This window comes from Vombatus ursinus, unplaced genomic scaffold (genome assembly GCF_900497805.2).
Source record: "Vombatus ursinus unplaced genomic scaffold, bare-nosed wombat genome assembly UNPS02014791.1, whole genome shotgun sequence".
Lineage (NCBI taxonomy): Eukaryota > Metazoa > Chordata > Mammalia > Diprotodontia > Vombatidae > Vombatus > Vombatus ursinus.
Window position 1 is genome coordinate 60,128,192 of NW_020954569.1, and position 7,022 is coordinate 60,135,213.

At 37.6% G+C, this 7,022-nt stretch overlaps 1 pseudogene; it reads right to left on the reverse strand.

Moving 5' to 3' along the window:
- Positions 1–1,302: 1,302 nt before the first annotated feature.
- On the reverse strand, positions 1,303–2,420 carry LOC114047978 (annotated as a pseudogene).
- Positions 2,421–7,022: the final 4,602 nt, after the last annotated feature.

The window sequence follows — 7,022 nt, forward strand, 5'->3', positions numbered from 1 at the left end:
AAAATAGTCAGATGTCAGCTGTATGGAAATATGGCTAGTGGTGACAACAGCTTCTACAACAAAAGAATTGCAAGGATCCTGTTAAGGTGAGACTGGGGGCAGTAATGAAATATCTGGCTCCAGAATCTACTCAACCACAACTATCTCCTGGAACTTTGAGTGGGTTTTAGATTATTAGTGACTGTAGAAATAAGAAAGAAGCCTATAATGAAGGACCATAGGCATCAAATTAAACTCAGGAAATATGAGAGTTCCATGGTAATTTTTGTACCTAACTAGAAAATACAGGCTACTCCCTGCTCAAATCCCAGTGTCAAACCCTGGTGAACTCAAATGTGTTCCAAGTACTATAAAATCTGAATATTTAACTGGTAGAGATATTAGACTGCTAATTTCATGAAGGCAGTTAGTACATCTAAACTTTGTATTTCAAATGCCCAGCAATATTTTTATATCTAGAGGATTGATAAAGGACTAAATGGATGACATACGGAAGATTAGAATTCTTGGGCTGAGGCAGTTAGGGAAAACATCATGGAGAACATAGGATGTGGATTAAGCCTTGAAGGATATATGGGTAGGTTTTGGATAGTTGGACAGAAGCCAAGCAGAATTTTTTTTTTCTTTAATGTGTGCACTTTTATTTATGGTCTTTATTTATTTATGGTCTTAAGTCAGTGTACAGGTAAAGTTCCTCCCCTTCCCCAAGTACTGGCACCAATCTCATAAAACTTGCAGTGAAATTGTAAAGTCTTCATTCACATCTATGTTGGGGGCAGGGAGGGAATTTAGGGGGCCATTCATTATGGCTGACAATTAAAAAAAAGGAACAAGTATTAAGGTGGAAGATACAAAAAGTTTTTTTAAAGATTACATAATTTACATGTAAAGCAATACTAGTACCTTCCCCCCTCCCCCCTCCCCATCTGGATTTGTTTCCTAGCTCCTTTGCTTTAGCAGAGGACAGCCTTCATAGAGGCTTTTAACTCTGTAACAATGCATCACAAAATATTTGGAATAATTATTTTTAAAAAAATAACAAATATACAATCAGAGTCCTAAAGACGTACTGTAGAACTTTGGGGTTGTGTGCCTCCAACATACTTAGACTGCTCATCACTTTCACCGTTCCAGTTTTTAAATCCTGAGTCAAGTGCAAAAAAAAATCAATCAATCAATCAATCAATAAAGAAATAAAGCCATGCCAATCTCATCTCTTTTTGGGGGGGGGGAAATACCATGTCACACCCTTTGACAAAAAAACAAAAAAAAATTAAAAATTAAAAAACACAAACAGTCCATTTAGAAGCATTTGCAGTGGACAATGGAAGGCCCAGATTCATCATACTCCTGCTTGCTGATCCACATCTGCTGGAAAGTGGAAAGAGACACCAGGATGGAGCCTCCAATCCAGACAGAATATTTATGCTCAGGTGGGGCAATGATTTTGATTTTCATTGTGCTGAGAGCTAGGGCTATAATCTCCTTCTCCATCCTGTCAGCAATGCCTGGGTACATGGTGGTACCACCAGACAATACAGTATTGGCATACAAATCCTTACGGATGTCAACATCACACTTCATGATTGAGTTAAAGGTAGTTTCACGGATTCCACAGGATTCCATAACTAAGAAAGATGGCTGGAAGAGAGCTTCTGGGCATCAGAACCTCTTGTTGCCAATGGTGATAACCTGACCATAGGTAAGCTCATAGCTCCTTTCCAGAGAGGAGCTAGATGCAACAGTGGCCATCTCCTGCTCAAAGTCTAGGGTGACATTGATGTCAAGCATGATTTCCCTCTCAGCTGTGGTAGTGAAACTGTACCCTCTCTTGGTTAGGATCTTCATAAGGTAGTCCATCAGATCACAGCCAGCCAGATCCAGACGGAGGATGGCATGGGGAAGGGCATAACCTTCATAGATGGGCACAGTGTGGGTCACACCATCACCAGAGTCCATCACAATACCAGTGGTAAGACCAGAGGCATACAGAGACAGCACAGCCTGGATGGCAACGTACATGGCTGGGGTGTTGAAGGACTCAAACATAATCTAAGTCATCTTTTCTCTGTTGGCTTTGGGGTTTGGTGGGCTTCTGTAAGCAGCACGGGGTGTTCTTCAGGGGCCACACGGAGCTCATTGTAGAAAATATGATGCCAGATCTTCTCCATGTCATCCCAGTTGGTGACAATACCATGTTCAATGGGATACTTCAGGGTCAGAATACCTCTCTTGCTCTGGGCCTCATCCCCCATGTAGCTGTCTTTCTGGCCCATACCCACCATCACACCCTGATTTCTGGGGTGCCCAACAATGGAAGGGAAGACAGTCCTAGGGACATCGTCTCCTGCAAAGCCAGCTTTGCATACTCCAGAGCCAATGTCAACAATGAGAGCAGCAATATCATCTTCCATGGTGAACTTTGAAGTGGCAAGTTTAAACCTTTAAGAGAGTGAGGAGGTGGTGCTGCACCTAGAGGCAGGGGGGAGGCAAGTGCATACAGGGTGCAAGAGCTCACAGCTCCAAGCAGAAAATATTGAAAATATCTACGTATGCTGAGCTAAGTGGCATTACATCATCTGTTATGTTCTGAAGGCAGTGAAAAAATTAGGTTTATTGTCATGGGTGAAGAAGAGCTGATAATCATAGTGATTATTCCTAGAGATAAATGGATAAAAGGCATTTTTAAAAACTATCTTCCCATATTCTGTTAAAGAAATACCTATAGATGTGTGGACTATAAGGAAATTCTTACATAAGCTTTTTTCCCCTTCCTTAGTGCTTAGATCCAGCTCATAATAAGATATTTAGGAAAACAAGTACCCACTTACGTTATAGTACTGCTCTCTTTCTGCTTCAGTTTTCCCAAGGTTGTAATAGTCTGCTCCTCATTGTCCTTCTTACTATCCCCTAATCCCCTAATCTTCACCCCCATTATATACTACTCTTAAGAGTGAATTTATACTTTGTTATTGAGGTATTTGGTATTAAGGATGTAACTCATACTCTGACAAAATGAGATAAGATTTAACTAAGAGGCAGTATAGCATAAAAATAACTAGCATTGATATAGCGCCTATTATGTGCCAGGCACTGTGCTAAGAGCTTTACAAATGTTATCTCATAACAATCCTGTGAGGTATGTGCTAATATTCTCCTCATTTTGTAGTTGAGGAAACTGAGCAAACAAGGTAAGTCACACAGCTAATAGATATATTAGATCACATTTGAACTTAGGTCTTCCTGACTCCAGGCCTAGCACTCTATTCACTACACTGTCCAGCAGCTCATGGAGTAGATGTAGAGCTGGGCTTAAAGCTTATAAATATAGCAGAATAGATATAAAGCTGGGCTTATTGTCCTTCTGATATATACTAGTTATACAATTCACTTAACCTAACAGTGCTAAAGGCAATTCACTGAGACTTGTGATTTACATCAATGAAGTGAATTTCCATGGCAGGGATTATTTAACTGGTGAAATCATAGGTTTGAACAAAAACAAAAAAAAAATAAAAAAGACAAGAATTATCCTTGTGGGACATAAAATGGAGCCATTGAAATTGGAGCAAGAAAACCTTGAATTAAGCCTTTATTGTGCTGCTTACTTGTTTTGGGACCTTTAATGAGATAACTATCTGGGCTTCAGATTCCTACAGTCTCAAATGGATGGTGATCAGATTTGAAGCCCCCACCTCTCAGGCTATCATGAAGAAGGGATGGAATCACATATGTAAAATGATTTTCAGACATTAAAGAGGGATAGAAATGGCATCTATCATTCCAACAGTTAACTACAAAGGGTATAGCCTATTAATTGCCCTAGTGGTACTAGATCACACAGCTGTAGTTATAACACTTGGCCAGGAAGTGTAGGCATTTTTGGACATCCATAATAATTAAAATTCTCACCATTCCATAGTCAACTCATATATACGAGGCCCCTGGTGAGTTGCCCTTAGCTCCCAACTTTTTGGCAATGCTAAGATAGCAGGGATAGCTTAAAGCCAATGAACACTAGACATCTACCTGCTTGTTTTCAACACGTTGCTCATGATTCATAAAATGCCTTCTTTTGGAGTAGTTAGTAGAACCAGTTTTCAAAGGAGTAAATATTCTTAAAAGACATAGTATTCACCAGTCTAACACCTCATCCTAAACCACTCATAAGAGGAAGACTTTCTATAATTAGGCAGATTTAGTCCTTCAGAGCTAAGAATCCTCTTACCTGAATGGCTATTACATCAGGGTATTCTCCTTAATCCTTTCTCTCTTGAACAATATAAATATGTAACTTCAGCGACCCCTCCTTCAGAAATGGACCTGTTGCACCTCACATCACATTTTACATTGAGGGTTCTGATTTCCCAATAGATGTGCTCCTTAAAAGCTAACTAGAAGCCCAGTATTTTAGAGGAGGTAGTGTGGTATAGAGGAAAGAGACTGGTTTTAATGTATAATATAGGTTTGAATTCCGGCTTGGACAGTTATTGGCTGAAGTGACTTTAGTCAAGTCACTTCAGCTGTCTAGGCTTCAGTTTCCTCTTAAGTGGGGGTGAGGTTGGACTAAATGATCTTTAAGGTTTCTCCTAGTACTAAAACTATGATCTAAAGAAAGTGAGTACACTAGGGTAACTTAACTGTTTCAGAGGAACCTTGAGGTGAGTCTTTTTATATATCAAAGACACTTTTAGTAATGGGAATAAGAACTTCCGAACTTCCCTGCTTGGCTTTTCCCATTTTTTGTTGTTGATATTATAATGGGATGGCACTATCTTGATATTTTCATTTGTGCATTTTTAAATATCACTTTAGTTGTCTGTATGCCTTTCTAGTATGTCTTTTGCATTTTGTTTATTTTACTTTGTAATCTCTTAAGGAGAGAATATATATATATATATATATATATTTCTGGTTATGATAATAATGAAAGTGAAAGTATAATATAATGGATAAAGTATTACTTTTAAATGCTCTTTTTAATTTCTTTGTTAATTTCTTTTGATTTATCAACAATCACTTCCATAAGCTTTTGAGTTTTAAACTTTTCTCCCCCTCCCTCCCCAAGATGGCATGCAATCTGATATAGGCTATACATATACATTCCTATTAAACATATTTTCACATTAGTGATGTTGTAAGGAAGAATTAGAAACAATAGGAAGAACCACCAGAAAGAGGAAACAAAACACAACAGAAGCAACAAAATAGGAAATAGTATGCCTCGATCCGCATTCAAACTCCACAGTTCTTTCTTTGGATGTGGATAGTATTAAATACTCTTTAATAACTTTAGAAAAGTAACTTAAATTCCCCAGTACTAAGTATACTCATCTATAAAATAATAAGTTTGTCAAGGTTCCTCTTCAAAGGGCCTCTATTCTTCCTTCTGAGATCAGTGGTATATAGTAAATAAGATAATAGACTCAGAGACAGGAAGATTTGGCCAGATTTAGCCCTTATATACATTCTAGCCATGTAACCCTGGGCAAGTCACTTAACCTCTTGTTGCCTCTGTTTCTACACCTCTAAAATGGTCTCAGGCAGTAGTTTTCAGATCTAATCTATAATGAGAAGAAATATGAGGCTTTAAAGAAATCTTTCTCCTCCAGCCTTATAAAATTAAAAAAAAACCCTTAAGTCACAAATTAATCAGAAAGTTATAATAAGGTTATGACTGAAGATGAAGGAAAAGAAAAAAATGTCACTAAATACTTAGAAGTAAATTGTAGAGCAACTGTGCAGCCACTCCTGAAAAAGAAATGTGGAACCTTTGAGAAAGGAAGAACTCTGTCCTCCAAGAAAAGATGATATGGACTCATAAGTACCATGGAGTGAGATATTCTCCAGGAAAGATCAAAGGAAGAAGTTATGAGGAGCAATAGCTGATGACTTCTTGCTGAGGATGTACTGAGAAAGGAATTTGCAAATCTAATATTAACCATGGAGAGGAATACTGTTTTTTTCCAAGGTATGTATCCAGGATGGGACAGAGAATCACCCAATAATTATCAAATCTTTCACCACTCTCCTTTTCTGGATATTCATCTGGGCTCAATGAACAGTAACAAAAAATAGGAGGTGTTCTTACAGATTATAAAATCTTTGAGAAGAAACTGAACACCTTGATGGTCTTATTGTGGTTGCCATTGATCTACAGAAGAGAAAGTTAGAGTGGGGAATTTAAGAGGTGGTTTAGGAGATGGAATTTGAGAGTCAAAGGACTTGGTTCAAGTCTTGCTATTTACTACTTGTATGACCTTAGGTAAGTCCTTTAATTCCTCAATCTCTTTAACTGTAAAATAGAGATTTGCACTAGACCATCTCTAATAGATCCTTTCTGGCTCTAAGTCTGTAATCCATTTATTCTATGATCACAGATTGAATTGTAAACTCTGGTACAGCAATGAAATAGATCTAACAAGAGTAATTTAAAATTAATTTTCCCAGAGCCTAGAAAATTAAATCAAAGTACTTTAAGCTGAATGGGAAATCAGAGAAGGAAAATTGTCCATTCATATTAACTTGATAAGATACTGACTGAGAGCCAGCATAGAGTGGTTTGAAGACAAGTTTGAAGGGCTGGGTTCAAGTTCAGTCTTTGACACATATTGTATAACTGTGGTTGTTATTTAAACTCTGTGCTCTAGGGAACTCTCTAAGAGTATCAGTTGTGGAGAAGGTACTGATTGTGAAATGATAGTTCAGTATTCTTCAACTTGGTATTCCCTATATTAATGAAATTACAAGACTGGTGTCTACTTTTATTCTGAAGTCAGATACAGCATAAAGTAACTATACTGTCGGAGAAGGAACAGAATTAGAAACAGTCAGTAAGTTACAGGAAAAAGAAATCCATATAGGATCCAACAACATGACCCATATCTTTATATATCTATGAAAAATGGAATACACATATATGTATACATACATAGACACACATACATACACACATACATAAATACACACATAGATATAGATAGATAGATAGATAGATAGATAGATAGATAGATAGATAGATA